Source organism: Scyliorhinus canicula, chromosome 2, assembly GCF_902713615.1.
Source record: "Scyliorhinus canicula chromosome 2, sScyCan1.1, whole genome shotgun sequence".
Lineage (NCBI taxonomy): Eukaryota > Metazoa > Chordata > Chondrichthyes > Carcharhiniformes > Scyliorhinidae > Scyliorhinus > Scyliorhinus canicula.
The window spans coordinates 81,303,759-81,325,368 of NC_052147.1; the positions used below are offsets into that span (position 1 = coordinate 81,303,759).

Consider the following 21,610-nt stretch of genomic DNA (forward strand, 5'->3'; position numbering starts at 1 on the left):
GCGCAGTGATTAGCACTGGGACTACGGCGCGGAGGACCAGGGTTCGAATGCTGCCCTGGGTCACTGTCCATGTGGAGTTTGCACATTCTCCCCATGTCTGCTTGCGTTTCACCCCCACATCCCAAAGATGGTTAGGTGGATTGGCCATGCTAAATTGCCCCTTAATTGGAAAAAAAAATAATGAGGTACTCAAAATTTATAAAGAGAAAAGAAGATAGTTGGGAACACAGGAAAAGCAAAATTATTTTGTTTTATGACGAGCTTATGTGAGCCTTGAGCTGAAGCCATCGTAGCACGGTAGCATTGTGGATAGCACAATTGCTTCACAGCTTTAAGGTCCCAGGTTCGATTCCGGCTTGGGTCACTGTCTGTGCGGAGTCTGCACATCCTCCCCGTGTGTACGTGGGTTTCCTCCGGGTGCTCCGGTTTCCTCCCACAGTCCAAAGATGTGCAGGTTAGGTGGATTGGCCATGCTAAATTGCCCTTAGTGTCCAAAATTGCCCTTAGTGTTGGGTGGGGTTACTGGGTTATGGGGATAGGGTGGAGGTGTTGACCTTGGGTAGGGTGCTCTTTCCAAGAGTCGGTGCAGACTCGATGGGCCAAATGGCCTCCTTCTGCACTGTAAATTCTATGGAATTCTATGATAATGGTCAAAATACAATCAAGTGTTTATTTTGAAATCAGTTTGAAGGAATAGCTAAAGCAGCCTGAACTTATGATGACACTACGTTTACTATGCATTGCTTTAATTGATCTGTGCCAGAGAGGAATCCCAATGATCAGAAGTGGTGTTCACCGTTGATTTTAGTAGCTTTAGTGTGGGGCTTGGATTAAGATATGGCAAGGGAAAGTGACTTTACTTATGGCTTCTCTGTATCTGGAAGGAAATGTACATTTGTTTGCGATGAAACGTAAACTTGGGTTTTATGACCCGTAAAGCAGGGATGGTTGCAAAAATGAGGAGATACTGGATGATTTGGTCTTATGGCCATGAAGGAAACCTGCTACTTCTGATAGGTAAAAAGATCATTGATTGATCCATTTGTTATAAATACTAAAGCCCAGTTCAAAAATCATTTTTAAAATGGATCCCATCATAAGACTGCAAATATGATCAAACACAACCTCAGCAATAACAAAAGCATGGATTTTGAAAATATTTGCAGTCGAACTAGAAGCAAATGCAACATTTCTACTGAAGGTCAAATTGACATTATAGTTTATATGAACTGTCCATTGTTCAAATGAACAGAATCACAGAGTTCAGTTCGATGATAAGAGCAAAGTTTGCATTTCAACACACATTTAAGAATTCCACATGCAACATTTACATTAATTTTAAAAATTCAACGAGATAATGTCGCACATTGAGGATTGACAACGCGACCATCAAATCAAGTGTATTGGGAACTCACCCAAACCAATCAGCACATCACAGGGATCGGGACAGATTGACTCAGATTGATAACAAATTCCTTAAAAAAATAGAGATCCGGGCAGCCATTTCTAGAATCATTCTATACTATTTGCCGAGCAAGAAACCATTACTGTATTTTGAAAGTTCAGATCGTTCGTACGCTACTAAGTTTAATTATACCTCTTAAAGTCTTCTGATGGCAGGGGCTTTCTTGAGAATATTTGATTTGTAACCACAAGAAGATTTCAAACTCTCAATTATAATCAATAGACACCCAATAAAGATTTGATTTCGCATCCGAGACGTGTAGTGCAAATTTCTACTGAGTCTAAGTGTATACGAGATTACACTTAACCAACGGGTAGATTACGGCAAAAGGGAGGAGTGCAAAGTCGGAGACGATCAGAAAGAGTCGGAGATGATCGGAAAGAATCGGAGGGAATTGGAAGACCGAAGATCGTACCGTTAACGGAAAGGCCAGAAGGACGGAAGACCCAAAGACATCTATCCAAAGAACGGCTAGACTGGGATAAGAAAATCTTTTTTCACCCATTAAAAGTCTTAAAGCCGCAACAGCTAGTGCTTCGACCCCTCGAGAAAGAACCTTTATAGAAAGAGCTATTCAATCGGGTGCAGGCCGTATAACTAAATAAAATACAACTGTATAGTTGTGGTTGTGTAATCTTCAAATTACACAAACTTGGGTACGACCAAAAAATTTGGTTTTAAGGCAAGATTTATGGCGGACAAAAGCCCTAAAATACACCTGGTTCCTTCAAATGGTAGAGAACAACTTCCCACAACTTCAAAGGGAGGTCGGGCTGTACCGAAAGTCTCTATTGACGATATATTGAGACACCTTAGATCTTTAATTTATAGACATTTTGGATTGTCTCCAGTAGCTATGGAAAGTGAATCAAAATATGATATCCCCAAAGGACAGTGGTCCATTGCCGACCATCAAAAGGGTTTGGGGAAAAACCACACGTTTGACCAGAGGGAAATGGTCGTTGGCAGTAATGTCACAGCTCCGTAGACAACAAGAGACAATCGTGAATCGAAACACGATCATGACCTTGGGCGAAATTCTCCGACACCCCCCGCAGAAATTCTCCGCCACCCAGGAATTGGCGGGGGCGGGAATCACGCCCCGCTGATCAGCGAGCCCCCCGCGGCGATTCCCCGGCCCGCAATGGGCCGTCCCGCCGCTGAGAGGCCTCCCCCGCCGCCGTGGTTTCAACCACCTCTGGTGGCGATGGGATTGGCAGCGCGATCGGACCCTGGGGGGTGCCCCCACGGTGGCCAGGCCCGTGATCGGGGCCCACCGATCAGTGGGCAGGCCAGTGCCGTGGGGACACTCTTTTTCTTCCGCCGCCCCCAAGACCTCCACCATGGCGGAGGCGGAAGAGAATCCACCAGCGTGCATGCGCCGGTGGTGACGTCAGCAGCAGCTGACGCACCGGCGCATGCGCGAACCGACGAAGGCCTTTCGGCCAGCCCCGGGCGTCAAAGGCTGCTGGTGCCAGTTTTGGCGCCAGTCAGCGTGGCGCCAACCACTCTGGCGCGTGCCTAGCCCCCAAAGGTGAGGAGAATTCCGCACCTTTGGGGAGGCCCGATGCAGGAGCGGTTGGCGCCACGCCGCTACGCCAGGAGCCCCCGCCCCGCCGGGTAGGGGAGAATCCCGGCCCTTAAGTCCACTAAAGACCCACTAGCAGCAGTTGTTACAAATCATTTATCATCTTCATCCATTAAATGGTGTGCAAATTTTGTCTATTATGGTAGGCACCCATGAGAGTCAAATTCTTGCGGATGAAGTAGACGTTTCCCTTGGGGAGGATATGCAAAATTTGGAAGCTGGTTGGGTAGTGATTAAGAATTGGCTATTAAGATTCCGTCCATCTAAGACCGATTGGTCAAAAATCACATCCTGTATTCAAAAAAATGGTGAAGACATACAAGATTTTGAGGACAGATTTAGACACGTCTGGATAGAATATTCAGGGATAGATCTCCAAGAAGGAGAAAATACTTTGGATACAAGTACTTTAGGACCGATCAAAACTGCTTTTGCTGCTGGTGTAAAACCCAAAATACCTAATGATTTAAACCTGGTCCAACCCACTTGGGCATCTACCGCTACATACCGAAAAACAGTTGACCGATGTATTCAGATAGATCGCAGCACGCATAGTCAGACAATCAACAACCCTCTAGCTGGTCAAATTCAGCCTGTGCCAGCTGCCCCTCCAGTGGCGGCTGTTGCAACTACTGCAGGGGTATTAGCCGTAAATACAACCTCTCCAGAAGTATCAGGTTCTGCATGTTCCCCTGCCCCTTTAAAAGAATATAGGAAACCTTCACAATGTCTTTATTGTGGTAAAACAGGACATTTGATTAAAACATGTTGTTTTAAACAGCAGGGCGAACAAAGAAATAATAGAACATAGAACAGTACAGCACATTACAGGCCAGGCCCTTCAGCCCACGATGTTGTGCCAACCATTTATCTTAATCTAAACTCAACCTAACCTACACCCCTTTAACTTACTGCTATCCTTGTGTCTAAAAGTTGCTTAAATGTCTCTGAATCCACCACCTCTGCTGGCAGTGCAATCCCCACACCCACCATTCTCTCTGTAAAGAACCTACCTCTGACATCTCCCCTGTACCTTCCGCCAATCACCTTAAAATGATGTCCCCTCGTGGCAGCCATTTCCACCCTGGGGAAAAGTCTCTGGCTATCCTCTCTATCCAAGCCTCTCGTCACCTCTCTGCCTTCTTCGCTCCAGTGAGAAAAGCCCGTGCTCCCTCAACCTTTCTTCATAAGACATGCCCTCCAGTGCAGGCAGCATCCTGGTGAATCTCCTCTGTACCCTCTCCAAAGCATCCACATCATTCCTATGAGGTTACCAGAACTGGACACAATATTCCAAGTGTGGTCTAACTAGAGTTTTATAAAGCTGCAGCAAAACCTCGCAGCTCTTAAACTCAATCCCCCTGTTAATGAAAGCCAACACACCACACGCCTTCTTAACAACCCTATCAACCTAGGTGGCAGCTTTGACAGATCTATGTATGTGGACCCAAAGATCCCTCTGTTCCTCCACACTTCCAAGAATTCTGCCTTTAACCCTGTATTCAACATTCAAATTCGACCTTCCAAAATGAATCACTTCACATTTATCAAGGTTGAACTCTGCCACTTCTCAGCCCAGCTCTGCATCCTGTCAATGTCCTGCTATAACCTGCAACAACCCTCAACACGATCTACAACTCCCCCAACCTTCGTGTCATCGGCAAACTTATTAACCCACACTTCCATTTCCTCATCCAAGTCATTTATAAAAACCACAAAGAGCAGAGGTCCCAGAACAGATCCTTGCGGGACACCACTGGTCACCGACCTCCAGGCGGAATACTTTCCATCCACTCCCACTCGCTGTCTTCTTTCACCCAGCCAATCCTGTATCCAGACAGCCATATTCCCCTGTATCCCATGCCCCCTAACTTTCTGAATGAGCCTCCTATGGGGAACCTTATCAAATGCCTTACTGAAATCCATATACACCACATCCACTGCCCGACCTTCATCAATGTGTCTCGTCACATCCTCAAAGAATTCAATGAGGCTTGTGAGGCATAACCTGCCCCTCGCAAAGCCATGCTGACTATCTTTAATCAAACTATGTTTTTCTAAATAATCATAAATCCTATCTCTCAGAATCCTTTCCAATATTTTGCTCACCACAGAAATAAGACTGATGGGTGTGTAATTCCCAAGGATTTCCCTATTCCCTTTCTTGAACAGGGGAACAACATTCACCTCCCTCCAATCATCCGGTACTACTCCAGTGGAGAGTGAGGATACAAAGCTCATTGCCAATGGCACTGCAATCTCCTCCCTCGCTTCCCATAGTAACCTTGGGTATATGCCATCAGGCCCAGGGGACTTATCTATCCTGATGCTTTTCAAAATTTCCAGCACATCATCCTTCTTAATATCAACTTGTTCAAGTATATTAACCTGGTTCACACTGTTCTCATGAGCAGCAAGGTCCCTCTCTCTAGTGAATACTGAAGCAAAATATTTATTTATGGCCTCCTTTACTTCCTCAGACTCCAGGCACAAGTTCCCTCCACGATCCCTGATCGGCCCTACTCTCACTTTGATCATCCTCTTATTTCTCACATAAGTATAGAATGCCTTGGGGTTTTCCCTAATCCTTCCCACCAGGGCTTTTTCATGCCTCCTTCTATCTCTCCTAAGTCCATTTTTGAGTTCCTTCCTGGCTACCTTGTAACCCTCTAGAGCCGAGTCAGATCCTTGCTTCCTCAATCTTACGTAAGCTTCCTTCTTCCTCTTGACTAGAAGCTCCACTTCTCTTGTCATCCAAGGCTCCTTCACCTTATCATTCCTTCCTCGTCTCAGTGGGACAAAACAATTCAGCACTTGCAGCAAGTGCTCCTTAAACAATCCCCACATTATTGTTGTGCATTTCCCCAAGAACAATTGTTCTCACTTTATGCACCTCAGCTCCTGTCTAATAGCAGTATAATTTCCCATGCCCCACTTAAATACCTTCCCATTATGTGTGTTCCTATCCCTCTCCATGACTATGGTAAAGGTCAAGGAGTTGTGGTCACGGTCACCGAAATGCTCTCCCACTGAGACATCCGACACCTGGCCTGGTTCGTTGCCGAGCACCAAGTCCAATATGGCCTCCCCCGTAGTCAGCCTATCTACATATTGAGTCAGGAATCCTTCCTGTACACACCTGACAAAATCTGCTCCATCCAAACCATTTGCACTAAGGAGGTTCCAGTCAATATTAGGGAAGTTGAAGTCATCCATGACAACAACTCTGTTACTTCTGCACTTTTCCAAGATCTGCCGCCCAATCTGTTCCTCTATCTCTCTGCTGCTATTGGGGGTCTATAGAAAACTCCCAATAAAGTGACTCTTCTGGTAACAATCTGCCTAGTGAAATGACCTATGACTCATACATTACGTTTCCGCCCCGTGGTCAGTCACATTACCTGCACAGACAGGACACGCCAGGGTTGTGTACCAACAAGACACATACAGGGAACAACCTCGGCCCCTCCAGCCATTGCCACATAGGAATGCACGTGATGACGATGAAGAAATGACTGACATGTTCAACAGCTTAGCCGCACAACACAGACAGGCTCTGCTGAGGCTTCAAGAAACTAATGGACCCCACTCTCGGTGATTCTTTTCATATTTTATTGCATGCATTTCTTGAACAGGAAAAGGATGGATTATATATTTCACTGAGAGTGGGAGGATATAATATCGATTTTCTTTTTGATACTGGAGCAGAACTAACCTGTGTCACTCAAGACAATGCTGATTTATTTCCCCTAAATGCAGGAAAGATTAATGTTTTTGCAGTGGGGGAGATTTATCAACCCTTCAAAGGACTGAACCAATGCTGTTAGAATTTGGACCACATCAACTGATGGCATCTATTTGGATAGGTCCAGTTACACAAGCATGGACATTCTATCTCAACTCCATTCTTCCCTTAATTTTAATAATGGAAAAATCACCTGGTCCATTAGACACCTCAAAAAGAGCGAGATACAGAATCACTCAATTTGGGCAAAAGACAAAAATGATTGTGGCCTATTAAAAATGGAATCAGTCTGCGCCGCCTTGTACCAAACAGTACCCTATTAATAACACTTCAATTCAATTTATTTATTTAAAACATTTTATTTATTTTTTAACCAGCTGGAGCGAAGCAACTTTCTGCGATCTCTCCCCAACAGATCCACATTTTACTTAACCTATACTCGTTCTAATCTCTTAAAATTTAATTCTCAGACTAACATTATTACTAACCTCTCTCTTTCATCTTTTCTTGCAGGCTTGAACATCCTCCGAGGCCCGTGGAGACCTTTAGACTCGACCCGACCTGACCTCCACGACCTGGAAGTGGATTGGGGCCAAATCGGAAGTGAAACCCCAACCTCGATTTGAAGCCGACCCGGACCTAGGAGCTCCCAACCCAGCCTAACAACTGACGCCAACCGCCGGATCGCCCGGCCCAGTCCCCAGACCTCCCGACCCGACCCCCGACGACGGGACAAGGCCCAACACGACACCGAGAGACCCACCAAGCGACCCAACCAGCAATCGGACCTATCTAGTGATGGAAGAAAGAAAAATCCACATGGCGGCCCGACTGGGCCTACTTCAAGACCCGACCCCAGGAGCGCCCAGGAGGAACAGACCACGGGACTCAGCCCAACCTGCCTCAGGAAGCTCCTGCCCACGACCCAGGATCCCCGAAATGGCGGAGACCCCGCGCGAGGACCCGAATGCGCTGCAAGGTATTCCCGCGCCCACAGAACACCGGGACCCATCCGGATCGCAAATATGCCCTCCCTAACAACCCCGCTACCTCAACCAGCGCCCGGGACCCTGCCAGACGTGACCCCAGAAACGTAACCAGCGCCCTGGTCCCCGCCAGTGCCCTGCACCCCGCCAGACGCAATCACCTACCTTCCACAAGGTCAGACTTTCCCCATTGGATCTGAGGATCATCCAGCTGCAGCCGCCGACTGAGGAAGTGACGGAAACGCGGCAGTCTGCAGGTTAGACTGAAGCAATGTGGTTTCAAGACCCTTCTCCCCAGCATACTCCTGGCAAACATCCAAGTGATCAAAAACAAGCTGGCTGAATTTAACGCCAGACTTACCTCGAAGACTGCTGTGTGCTCTGTTTCACAGAGACATGGCTCACCCCCGCCTCACCGGACTGTGCCATACAATCTGAAGGCTTCTCAATTCACCAGGCAAAGCGAAGGGTGGAGGGGTTTGCCTCCTCATCAACTCCTCCTGGTGCGTGGATGTGGCGACCCACTGCTCCCCGGACCTGGAATACCTGACCGTGATGTGCCGCCCATACTATCTTCCACGTGAGCTCACTTCAGCCATTATCACAGTGGTCTACAACCCACCCCAGGCAGAGGTGAGGAAGGCGCTGGATGAACTGTACACAGTTATAAACAACTACGAAACAGAACACCCGGAGACCTTGTTCATCATGGCCAGAGACTTCAATAAGGCCAACCTCAAGAGTGTACTGCAGAAATTCCACTAGCACAGCTCCTGTCCCACCAGGGGCAACAACACCCTTGACCACTGCTACTCAAAAATCAAGGGCGCCTACCGTTCCATCCCCCGACTGCACTTTGGGAAATCAGACCATAAGACGATGCTCCTTCTCCCGGCATACAAGCAGAAACGCAAGCGGGAGAATCCAGCTAAGGAGGTCGTGCAACGCTGGTCCGAGGAAACAGAAAAGCTCTTACGTGACTGCTGAGAGACAGTGGATTGGTCCATATTTAAGAACTCAGTGATCAACTTAAATGAGTATGCCACCACCGTCACAGACTTCATCAGCAAATGCGTGGACGACTGCGTGCCAAAGAAAGCAGTACGTACGTTCCCCAACCAGAAACCATGGCTCAATCGCGAGATTGACTCCCTACTGAAGGACAGATCTGAGGCGTTCAAGTCAGACGAGCATGACCTATACAGAAATCCAGGTATGACCTCTGCAAAGTCATCCAAGATGCCAAGAGAGTATATCAAACCAAGCTGGAGTCACAGACAAACTCTCGACGATTGTAGCACGGACTAAACAACATAACGGGCTACAAAGCAAAGCCAAACAGTATCTCCGGCAGCAGCGCACCCCTCCCCGGTGAACTCAATGTATCCATGCTCGGTTCGAGCAGGTAACCAACAATCTACTATCGTGTGCCCCAGCAGCCCATAACTCACACATACCCACCATCACAGCTTCCAAAGTCAGATCGGCCTTCCTGAAAGTGAACGGCCTTCCTTGGAAGACGACAGGCCTGGACAGTTTCCCTGATGGTGCGCTCAGAGCCTGCTCAGACCAGCTGGCAGAGGTGTTCGCGGACATCTTTAACCTGACCCTACTCCACTCCGAGGTCCCCACCTGCTTCAAGAAGACCACCATCATACCGGTGCCAAAGAAGAACCAGGCAACGTGCCTCAATGACTACAGTCCGTGGCCTGACTTCAGTCGTAATGAAGTGCTTCGAGAGGTTGATCATGAAGCGCATCACCTCCATACTCCCAGAATGGCTTGATCCACTTCCCCTACTCTACTCCCTGTACACACACAACTGCGTGGCAAAATTTGGTTCCAACTCCATCTGCAAGTTTGCTGACGATAGGACCATAGTGGGCCGGATCTCAAATAACGATGAGTCAGAATACAGGAGGGAGATAGAGAACCTAGTGGAGTGGTGCACCAACAATAATCTCTCCCTCAATGCCAGCAAAACTAAAGGGCTGGTCACTGACTTCAGGAAGCAAAGTACTGGACACAACCCTGTCAGCATCAACGAGGCCGAGGGGGAGATGGTTAGCAGTTTCAAATTCCTAGGGGTGCACATCTCCAAAAATCTGTCCTGGTCCACCTACGTCGACACTACCACCAAGAAAGCACAACATCGCCTATACTTCCTCAGGAAACTAAGGAAATTCGGCACGTCCACATTAACCCTGACCAACTTTTACAGATGCACCATAGAAAGCATCCTATCTGGCTGCATCATAGCCTGGTATGGCAACTGCTCGGCCCAGGACCGCAAGAAACTTCAGAGAGTCGTGAACACCGGCCCAGTCCATCACACAAACCTACCTCCCATCCATTGACTCCATCTACACCTCCCGCTGCCTGGGGAAAGCGGGCAGCATAATCAAAGACCCCTCCCACCCGGCTTACTCACTCTTCCAACTTCTTCCTCGAGCAGGAGATACAGAAGTCTGAGAACACGCACGAGCAGACTCAAAAACAGCTTCTGCCCCACTGTAACCAGACTCCAAAATGACCCTCTTACGGACTGACCTCATTAACACTACAGCCTGTATGCTTCATCCGAAGCCGGTGGTTATGTAGACCTTGTGTTGCCTTATTATGTATTTTCTTTTATTCCCTTTTCTTCCCATGTACTTAATGATCTGTTGAGCTGCTCGCAGAAAAATACTTTTCACTGTACCTTGGTATGTGACAATAAACAAGTCTAATCCAATCCAATTCAGGGAATATTGCCTATAGTGAAACAACTTGAAGAAAGGGGAATATTAGTGCGAATTCACAGCTCATCAAACAGTCCAGTATGGCCCGTCAAAAAGGCGAATGGCACATGACGCCTGACTATTGACTATAGAAAAGCCAACCAATTCATTGTCAGGAAAGCTCCTTTAGTGGCAGATCCATCTGCAGTCTTTAACTCTTTAACACCAGACCTTCAATGGTTTTCAGTCACTGACATGGCAAATGATTTTTGGTCAGTACCACTAGGTAAGGATGTACAGCCATGCTTTCGCCATCAATCAACAACAGGGCACATGGACTAGACTACCACAAGGTTTTCACAATAGCCCTACTGTTTACCACATGGCTCTCCAGGACCACCCCAGGCAACTGCCTGTTCTACCTTCCACCATTCTCCAGTATGTAGATGACATTCTGATAGCATCTATTAATAAGGATGATCACAAAAAAGACTTGCGTTTACTTTTGGATCACCTTAGTGAAATGGACAAAAGCTAGCTTTGCCAAAGTACAAATTTCCCAGAATGAAGTTGTCTACTTAGGTCAGAAAATAACCAAAGGCAAAAGAGAACTTACTCGGGACAGAACAGCTGCCGTCAAAGCCGCCAAGGAACCTACAACTGTCCAGCAGGTGAGATTGTTTTTGGGAGTGTGTAATTTTAAACAGAAATTGGATTGATTCTTTCACTCAGATAGCTCAGCCATTGAATGATCTTTTAAAATGTAACCGAAATTCAAAAGACACAGTTAACCTCAACACAGGACAAAAGTAATCATTCTTAAATCTGAAAAAGGCCCTATGTTCGGCACCAGCTCCAGGAATTCCAAACAATGGAAAACCTTTTACCATGTTTGTTCATGAAAAAGAGGGTTACATGTCTGCAGTACTAGCCCAAGAACATGGTGATCAGTTAAGACCAGTTGGATACTGTTCTATTAAACTTAACAACGTGGCATTAGTATGTGGCAGCTGTTTAAGAGCCATGGAAGCCACGTGTTCAGCTGTAATGGCAACATCAGGTCTTATCTTAGACCAACAGTTAACCATTAAATGGCCACATGCAGTTAATTCTCTACTATCCATGAACAGAGTATCACAAGTTACATCAGCTAGATGGACGAGATGGACTGCAGTTTTGGAAGCACCCAACCTTTGTTTCACAAAGTCAGTCCAGTAAACCCATCATCTTTGCTCCCGCTTCCCGAGGAACAAAAGGGAGGAGAGGTAGAAGAACATGACTGTGTGAAAATAATAGAGGAAATGGAAGAAGTACACTTAGCAGAAGAACCACTACAGAACCCAGACTTAATTCTATTCACAGGTGGTTCCTCCTTTATTGACAATGGTGTCAGAAAAGCTGAGTGGGCGGTCACAAGCCCATATGAAGTATTAGCTGAAGAAAGTTTATCCCCAGGAACATCAGCTCAACAGGCTGAAATAAAGGCACTAACAGAAGCATGTCATATGGCAAAAGATAAAAGAGCTAATATCTATACTGACTCCAGTATGCTTTTGGAGTGGCACATGATTTTGGCCACCTATGGAGAAAAAGAGGATTCCTCACAACAGCAGGAACACCTCTCCGAAATGCAAAGGAAGTACGAGACCTCCTAAAAGCCAAGGCCTTGCCAAAAGAAGTATGAATTGGACAGTGTAACGCCCATACTCATGAAGACACCATGGAAGCAGTAGGAAATGCTCTTGCGGACCAAGAAGCAAGGGAAGCTGCCTCTCAACGGTAAGAGGAATCCAATCACATCTACAAATTGGGTGTAACCAGCTTATTAAAGGATCTACGTGAAATGCAACGTGATTGTACACTGGAAAAAAAATGGACATGGTTAGAATCAGATATTGAGTTGTCTGATGATGATATTTGGAGACAAGTTCAGACTGATAAACCAGTTGAACCACAAGCACTGATGCCTTTTCTGGCCCAATAAACCCATTCATGGGGACATCTATCACCTCAACAAATGATGGATCGATTCCAGAGGAGCTAGTGTGGCAAAGGTGTAGGCACCTGGGGTGGCCATGTCCCGATTCAAAATGGACACTTGCAAGGAGTGCAGGGAAAAAGGGACAACACTAGAGAAAACAAGCAGGTGCAAGATTTTCTGTGTATTAAGATTTGCAGAACTCAGACAGAACTGAAACCAATAGCCATTAGCATATTAATGAGCTATCTCATTAATAGGGACAAAAAGAAACATTGAAACAATCGAGACCAAGACAGACTTCCGGCGCCAGTGGGAGCTAAAACAAAGGCAGGCCAACGGCCACATAGGGCCCGCCCAACGATCAGGGAACACACTCCGGTATTGGAGAAAATCAATACGAACGATTGGGACATGGTCCAATTAATTGGGACCAAATCCGGGGACCGCCCAGAAATAGGAAAAATGGCAAAGAAGGCAATGGAACGCCTTACGAACACCCAGGGTTTCGAGGTCGCAACGACCAGCAGAGTAGGACAGTGTCCCGTTTGGGAAGATGAGATTAGGAAATACCTCAAAGGGAAAGGATGGCCCCTTTGGAGCGAATTTTGCCCGAAAGAAGAAACAGGCCCCGGGAGTATAAGACATACTTGGTGGGAGAACCTGACAGAGATTCACAAGAGCAGCTTGGGAAAAGCTCGCAAGTCGATGGCAATCGTGTCCTGTCTGGCACAATTGCGAGGCACAGAGGAGGTCGTTAGGAGGCACCGTAGAGAGATAGAGGAGAGAGATAGAACAAGTAAGGTAGATGAGAGCGAGATAGAGAGAGAGAACAGAGAGTTAAAAGGGAAGTTAGCAGCAAAAGGCAGAGAGGTGGATGATGCCAAGAGGGCACACCAGTCTTGTCTGGCGCACTTACGCAGCTTCCAGACTCAGTACGACAAGGCCTACCAGGACACACAACGTGCGGTCCTGGTAAGACAAGAAACAGAACAGTAGGTAGAGGCATTGCAGAAGCAGTGCAGTGATTTAAAAGCAGCCCTACGAGCACTCCATGCTTCCACAACGGAACAAAGGCAGAACTCGGTAGACCACGCGAAGTGCCGGAAGCAAATTGCAGAGTTGCAATCCCTACTTTCAGTTCAGAATGGCTTTCAGAGCACATTCGGATCACAACTAGATGAGGAAAACGGCCCCGATTGGCAAGAATTAAATGAAACAGCCCATAGATACGTATATGGAGCATGTGCGCAGGAGAAACCCCAGAAAAGGAGAGCACCCAACCCCCCACTGAACAGGCAGGACACACCCCCATGAATCCGGTAACCACCTACCGCAGAGCCGCAGCAGAAGGAGAAACAGATTTTGTTTACACAACCCCCTTAACCGTGACCCAATTACGGGATGCGTGCGAGAAAATCATACCATTCCTCCCCACTTCAGACCCCGACCAATTCTTTGCGAAAGTTAAACAACAGGCCACCATGTACGGCCTGGATGAAAAAGAGCAGGTGAAGCTCACAGTTTTGAGTCTCGATCCATCAGTCGTAGCAGCCCTTCCCAACCCACAAAATGTAGGAGGAGGCACCCTAGCAGAGATGCACACAGCGATCCTTGATGCGATCGGCTATAACAGAGGAGACCCGGTAGAAGGCCTGAATAAATGATGGCAAAAGAAGACAGAGCACCCCACAGCGTTTGCTGGACGCTTGTGGATTCATTTCACTGCAGTTTTTGGAGAATTAGCCCGCGCCCATTTGTCCCCAGATAACATGGCAAAATGGACTCGAATCCTGACCCCTCAGGTGAGGCCCACAACGAGAAATGGGTTTTGAAAAGGTTGTCCCGCGCTTGGGAGCAATCCGTTCAGAATAAGACCAATTTTAGGAAACCCGAGGAAAAGCAGGCAGATGCAGATACGCATGCAATTAAAGCGCACCAGAACCCCGCACGGATAAATGAAGATAGGAACAGCCCACCCCAGCCCAAATCACAGGACTGTTACAACTGTGGTCAGTTAGGACACTTTGCACGAGAGTGCAACGCGCCACAGTAACAACAGAGAGCCCAACAGACAGGCACCCTAAATAGGAATAGGGCAAAGCCTATTCACAGTGTTAGCGTCTGTTCAGACCAGGGAGACATGAACGGCACAGACTGACGGTGTTCGGGCTCCCCAACTTGGGTCTGCGACACCCTTTGGGATAAGTCCGGCCAACCGGTCGTTGCAGCAAAAGTACGGGGCCAGCCCGTTGAATTTCTTTGGGACACAGGAGGGTCCCGCACCACACTCAATTCCTCCACCATGTTTCAGAAGGACACATGACCCACAACAGACACCATCACCCTCAGCGGCTTTACAAACCACTCACAGCAGGGACACATCACAGCCCCTGTACCCATACAAATCGGCAATATAACCACAAAACACCCCATAGTGTTAGTTGATCTACCCCACACAGCAGAACACATTTCGGGAATCGATTTTATGAGCTCCCACAACCTTTCATTCGATCCAGTCAACAAATGTGTCTGGAGAATGGCAAAAACAGCAAGACCCCTGCCACGCTCACAGTAGGAGATTATGCTAATAGGATCAGCACAGTAGGCGAATACTGGCTTGATACAAGGACAATTAGTTCAGACAAACAGGTTAGGGCAGTCTGCAAGAACACAAAGCAGCATTTGCACAGCACAAGCACGACTGTGGCAGTATGACTGGCTCTGTGCAGATTACAAGTCCTGACCCCAGACCCCAGAAACAGTACGGATTTCCCCAGGAAGCAGAGGGGGAAATCTCAACGGTAATAGACAGCTTATTAGAACAGAGCGTACTGAGATCAGTAGCCTCCACTAATAATGCCCCGATTTGGCCAGTCAGGAAACCCGATGGATCATGGCGACTGACCACTGATTACCTGGAACTGAAAGAAGTGACCCCAGCTGCAGCCCCCACCGTTGCCACAAGTCCCGAAACCATGCTCAAGCAGGGACTCCAGTCACGATTCTTTATGGTTTTGGACATTAATAATGGCTTCTGGCCCATTCCATTGGCTAAAGCGTGCCAGTACAAATTCGCATTCACTTTTAAAGGACAGCAGTACACGTGGACGTGCCTTCCACAAGGATTCCACAACACCCCCTCCATTTTCCACAGACAGCTGGCAAATGGATTAGCTAAATTTTCCCACCCCGAATGTCTGGTCCAGTATGTAAACGACCTGCTACTACAGACAGACACAAAGGCAGAGCACATTTCGCTTCTAGCAGAACTCCTAGGACTCCTGAAAAAATTGGATGCAAGATTAACCCCAAAAAGGCACAGATTTTGGAAGAAAAGGAGATATATTTGGGAACAGTTATCACGCATGGTAAACGCGAGATCGAGCATAAAAGGATTGACTCGATTGTCAAATTGCCACTTCCCCACAATATCTCAGCCGTCCGGTCATTTTTAGGACTGGTTGGCTACTGCTGAAACCACTAAAGCAGCGCCCCTCTCCAACCTTCTCAAGAAAAAAGCACCTTGGGAATGGCTTCCGCAGCATACAGATGCCGTGGATGCTTTTAAAAGAGCACTCAGCACAGCCCCCGCACTACAGGTTCCAGACCCACTTTCCCCCTATGCTATCGAGGTAGCAAGCACCGACCGAATCCTTTCGGCCATGCTCCTCCAGGAACGGCATGAACAGTTAAGACCTGTAGCATACGCCTCCCGAGTTTTAGACCCTGTCGAGCAAGGGTTTTTTGGCTGTGAAAGGCACCTGCCCGCAGTTTTTTGGGCAGTTCAGTATTTCTCATACATAACAGGACTCAACCCCATCACCATCCTCACAGAACACACCCCGACACAGCTATTATTAGACGGACGACTTAAAGATGGCACAGTCAGCCAAATCCGAGCAGCCCGTTGGACCCTTCTTTTACAGGGACGGGACATCACTGTTAAAAGAACAAAGACACACACTTTCCTCGCAGACAATTTACAATACCCAGGCACCCCTCATGAATTTGAAATTATCTCCACACAGCACAACACAGGCCCCTTCATTTCAAGAACACCTCCCACGAAGATAGGTAGCTCACCCGAGACCCCAGCCCACAGACACATGCGCACCCTGAAGATATATGTGGATGGCTTCTCCACAGTTTTAGACGGCAAATGCATAACAGGATGCAGTTTTTATGTAGTGGACGCGCAGGGACACGCCCTAGAAGAAATCTCCCTAAAGTTGCCAGGACACTTAGGCTCGCAGGCAGAGCAGAGCTGGCAGCAATAGTTTATATAGTAGATCACCCAGATTCCTTCCCCACTCCAGCAGACATCTACTCAGACAGCCTGTATATCTGTAACAGCTTAACAGAATTCCTACCCCTGTGGGAAGCAAGAGGATTTGTTTCCGCAGACGGAAAACCCCTACCATCAGCCTCATTACTCCGCCATATTTTAAAGCAGGCAAAGGACAGGAAATACGGCATTGTGAAAGTTCGTAATCACCACCGTTCTTCCCCACCTGGAAATGTTAAAGCAGACGCACTAGCTAAAGCAGGTTCCAGACGGTTATTTTTGGAGCCCCCCCGAAAGCACCCCAGTACACGCAGTTCAGGTCTCACAGACCAACATTCAAGATTTAGCCCAGGTACAGAAACAGGACGAGAAGCTCAGCGAAGTTTTAAAGGGAACCTTCCCAGCCCCTTATGACAAATTTAAGAATTCCATGACCACACATGACGGTGTGATTCTTAAAGACAGCCTTTATGTAGTTCCTGAGCAGGATAGGAACCAACTCATTTATTTGTTCCATGACAATCATGGACATCAGGGAATTGAACCCACTTTAGCCCACCTCAGACTGCTCTATTGGTGGCCAAATTTAAAAGCAGACATCACCCACTACGTTGAGAATTGCTTGATCTGTGCCCAGAACAAACCGGACAGATATGCAAAGAAGGCTCAACTTAGCCACACCCGCCCCGTTAATGGCCCATGGACTAACCTCCATATCGACTTCATAGGACCCTTACCCCCTTGCAGAAATGTATATAAATATGTGTTGGTGGTCATCGACACATTCACAAAATGGGTAGAAGCATTTCCATCCTGCACTAATACGGCAAAGACCACAGCCAAAATACTAACCCACCGCATCTTTACAAGATGGGGACTTCCCCGTAGCATAGAGTCCGATCAAGGCTCCCAGTTTACAGGACGAGTTATGAGAAACGTCCTCACAATTTTTGGAATTACTTAAAAGTTTCCTATCGCGTACCACCCCCAATCAAGTGGCATTGTCGAACGAATGAATAGGACACTAAAAGCCACCCTTAGGAAAATGGTTCAGCAGAATAACACCTGGGACTCAGTTCTCCCATTTGCATTGATGTTTTTACGAAACATGGTATCCACGTCCACAGGATACACCCCCCACACTCTCATGACCGGACGCCCCATGAAAGGAACGGAATATTTGTTAGGATTAGATTTGACCAGCCCCACACAGTGGCAGCCCTCACACACGAAAACGCTGTGCAGCAGCTAATCGAAAATGTTAAATCGGCCCAACTAGCAGCCACAGTAAGAATGGGCACAAGAAAGAAACAGAGCAAGGCTTGTTTCGACAAGACAGTGCATGCCACTGAGTTTGAAGTAGGGCAGCAACCCCAGCACATTCCTGTCACCTAAGTACTCAGGTCCGTACTCCATTTCGGACAAAGTAAGCCCCTCTGTCTACAAGTTAAAGTACCCCAATGGAACGACTGCGTGGTTTCATATAAACCAGCTCAAGGCTTATGGCTCGCTGTCCAACCACACACACCACATCCTGCTCGCCGCAGCAGACGAACTCGCCCCGCACACAGGGAACGCATTCCTACCCTCCCCCAGCCAGTCCAGCCCATCCTCGGACTCGACTTCGACTCCGCCCCCGACACACAATTCCGCCTCTCCCCGCCCACAGACAGCAGCGACAGCGAAAGCACTGACGACAGCCACAGCACACCACAATACTATCCCCCGGTAACAGGCCCCACTCCCAGTGACTCTGAGAACAATTCAAGTGATCCCTTCGAGATCACATACATTAAAGCCCCAGACCCAGACCCACCGCCCGACGATTACAGACTGAACTCCAATACCTCCCAACTAGACTCACGAATCTGGCACCGCGACAATTCATTCAGGCTCATCAGGAATGATGAGATGAACCCCAAGTCACCCCATGCAGTTTTGGCAAGACTTATACAGTCGAGAGTATGGTAACCGGGAGAAGATGATGACATTGAGTCTGACTCCAACCACGCAAATCCCTTTGCGACCCTGTTCGCAACGGAAAACTGAGGTGTCCAGATGATGTTTTAAAAAGGAATCGCTGGAGAGAAACGGTGTCCTTTCTGATGGAACCTGCACGATATTCATTGCATGTTTGTTTGTATGTCTTTGTTAAATGTTCATTGTTTGAAATTTAAACAGCCTTTCACGGCCAGACACCTAGTTTGTCCGCAGATACCTCTGATAACTTGCCAGCAAGCTTATCAGCCAAAACCACTGAGAACTTGCCAGAACCCAGTTCGTAACTGCTCTTCCGATTTGACGGTAGAGGCAGTACTGCAACCCACCACGATGACTACATTCTTGCCGGGCAAGAATAACGAGCAACAAAGGATTCGAAAAACATGTGCAATTGGTATCAAACCGTTGTGTAACCTGCCAAAAGAACAATTTGGGACATACAACATCAATACCTCAGCTAAAAGCTCCTGCTCCTGCAGGACCGTTCCAGGATATAAAGGTAGACTATACCACCCTTCCTAAATGCAAAAATACAATGACGTCCTTGTAATAGTGGATAAATTCTCTAGATGGGTAGAGTCTGTTCCAGTAAGGAGGGCCACAGCCGCCCATACAGCTAAAGTCCTATGCAAAGACTATATCCCCAAGTGGGGAGTACCAGCTAGCACTGACTCAGATAATGGAACCCACTTTACAGGTGCTGTTTGTAAGGAAGTATGTAGATTATTAAACATTGACTGGAATTTACACGGTCCTTATCATCCACAATCATCAGGACAAGTGGAATGTACGAATCAAACTTTGAAAGAGAGATTGTCTAAATACAACCACGAAGGTATGAATTGGGTCCAAGCCTTGCCAATAGTATTATGTAATTACACGCATGAACAGACTCAAAAACAGCTTCTTCCCCACTGTCACCAGACTTACTTCGGTTGTAGGTAAAATGTTGGAAAAGGTTATAAGAGATAGGGTTTATAATCATCTTGAAAAGAACAAGTTGATTAGCGATACTCAACACGGTTTTGTGAAGGGTAGGTCATGTCTCACAAACCTTATTGAGTTTTTTGAGAAGGTGACCAAACAGGTGGATCAGGGTAAAGCTGTTGATGTGGTGTATATGGATTTCAGTAAGGCGTTTGATAAGGTTCCCCACGGTAGGCTATTGCAGAAAATAAGGAAGTATGGAATTGAAGGTGATTTAGCGGTTTGGATCAGTAATTGGCTAGCTGAAAGAAGCAGAGGGTGGTGGTTGATGGCAAATGTCCATCCTGGAGTTCAGTTACTAGTGGTGTACCGCAAGGATCTGTTTTGGGGCCACTGCTGTTTGTTATTTTTATAAATGACCTGGAAGAGGGTGTAGAAGGATGGGTTAGTAAATTTGCAGACGACACGAAGGTAGGTGGAGTTGTGGATAGTGCTGAAGGATGTTATAGGATACAGAGGGACATAGATAAGCTGCAGAGCTGGGCTGAGAGGTGGCAGATGGAGTTTAATGCGGAAAAGTGTGAGGTGGTTCACTTTGGAAGGAGTAACAGGAATGCAGAGTACTGGGCTAATGGCAAGATTCTTGGTAGTGTAGATGAACAGAGAGATCTCGGCATCCAGGTACATAAATCCCTGAAAGTTGCCACCCAGGTTAATAGGGCTGTTAAGAAGGCATATGGTGTGCTAGCCTTTATAAGCAGGGGGATTGAGTTTCGGAACCACAGGGTCATGCTGCAGCTGTACATAACTCTGGTGCGGCCACACCTGGAGTACTGCGTGCAGTTCTGGTCACCACATTATAGGAAGGATGTGGAAGCTTTGGAAAGGGTTCAGAGGAGATTTACTAGGATGTTGCCTGGTATGGAGGGAAGGTCTTACGAGGAAAGGCTCAGGGAATTGAGGTTGTTTTCGTTAGAGAGGAGAAGGCTGAGAGGTGACTTAATAGAGACATATAAGATACTCAGAGGGTTAGATAGGGTGGACAGTGAGAGTCTTTTTCCTTGGATGGTAATGACCAACACGAGGGGACATAGCTTTAAATTGAGGGGTGATAGATATAGGACAGATATCAGAGGCAGTTTCTTTACTCAGAGAGTAGTAGGGGTGTGGAACGCCCTGCCTGCAACAGTAGTAGACTCGCCAACTTTAAGGGCATTTAAGTGGTCACTGGATAGACATATGGATGAAAATGGAATAGTGTAGGTCAGATAGGCTTCAGATGGTTTCACAGGTCGGCGCAACATCGAGGGCCGAAGGGCCCGTACTGCGCTGTAATGTTCTATGTTCTATGAAAGGCAGACTGTCATTTAACGAGTGATACTTTGCTTACTTATTGTCAAAATTTAACAAATGCTGTTAGTTCGGCTTCTCAACAGGTGTTGGCAGCTACGGGAGATCCCCCCAGAAGGCAGACACAGCCTCGTGCCTGGTGAGGTAGTGTATGTGAAAAAAACTACTGAAGGAGCCTCTAGGATCCAAGTGGGAGGGTCCATTTTTAATCTTCCTCACCACCCAGTCCGCTGTAAAACCGAAAGGAAAGAAAAATTGGATCCACGCGTCACATGTGAAGCGCGCATATAAATATTAAGATCTGTAAAAATGTTTGCCATAATATTCATTTTCAGTTATATAACTGGCCTTGTAAACCTTGTCACAGAGTTAAATGAAAACACATTTCTTTACACATCTAAGATATATGCTGAAAATTTCAATATCTCCAATTGTTGGGTATGCATTACAGCCCCCACCCACTCAAGAGAAGGCATTCCTTTCTTATCTATCCCTTATAATGCTTCAGAAACAGCAGACTGGTACATTTATCAGAGCGTCTCTCGCTCTACAGTAGTCTGTT

At 47.0% G+C, this 21,610-nt stretch overlaps 1 protein-coding gene across 9 annotated transcripts in view; it reads right to left on the reverse strand.

Annotated features, from left to right (window-relative positions):
* nubpl (nucleotide binding protein-like) overlaps nucleotides 1-21,610 on the reverse strand; it is a 217,827-nt gene that overhangs the window by 39,500 nt on the left and 156,717 nt on the right. The gene's annotated exons all lie outside the window — the stretch shown is intronic.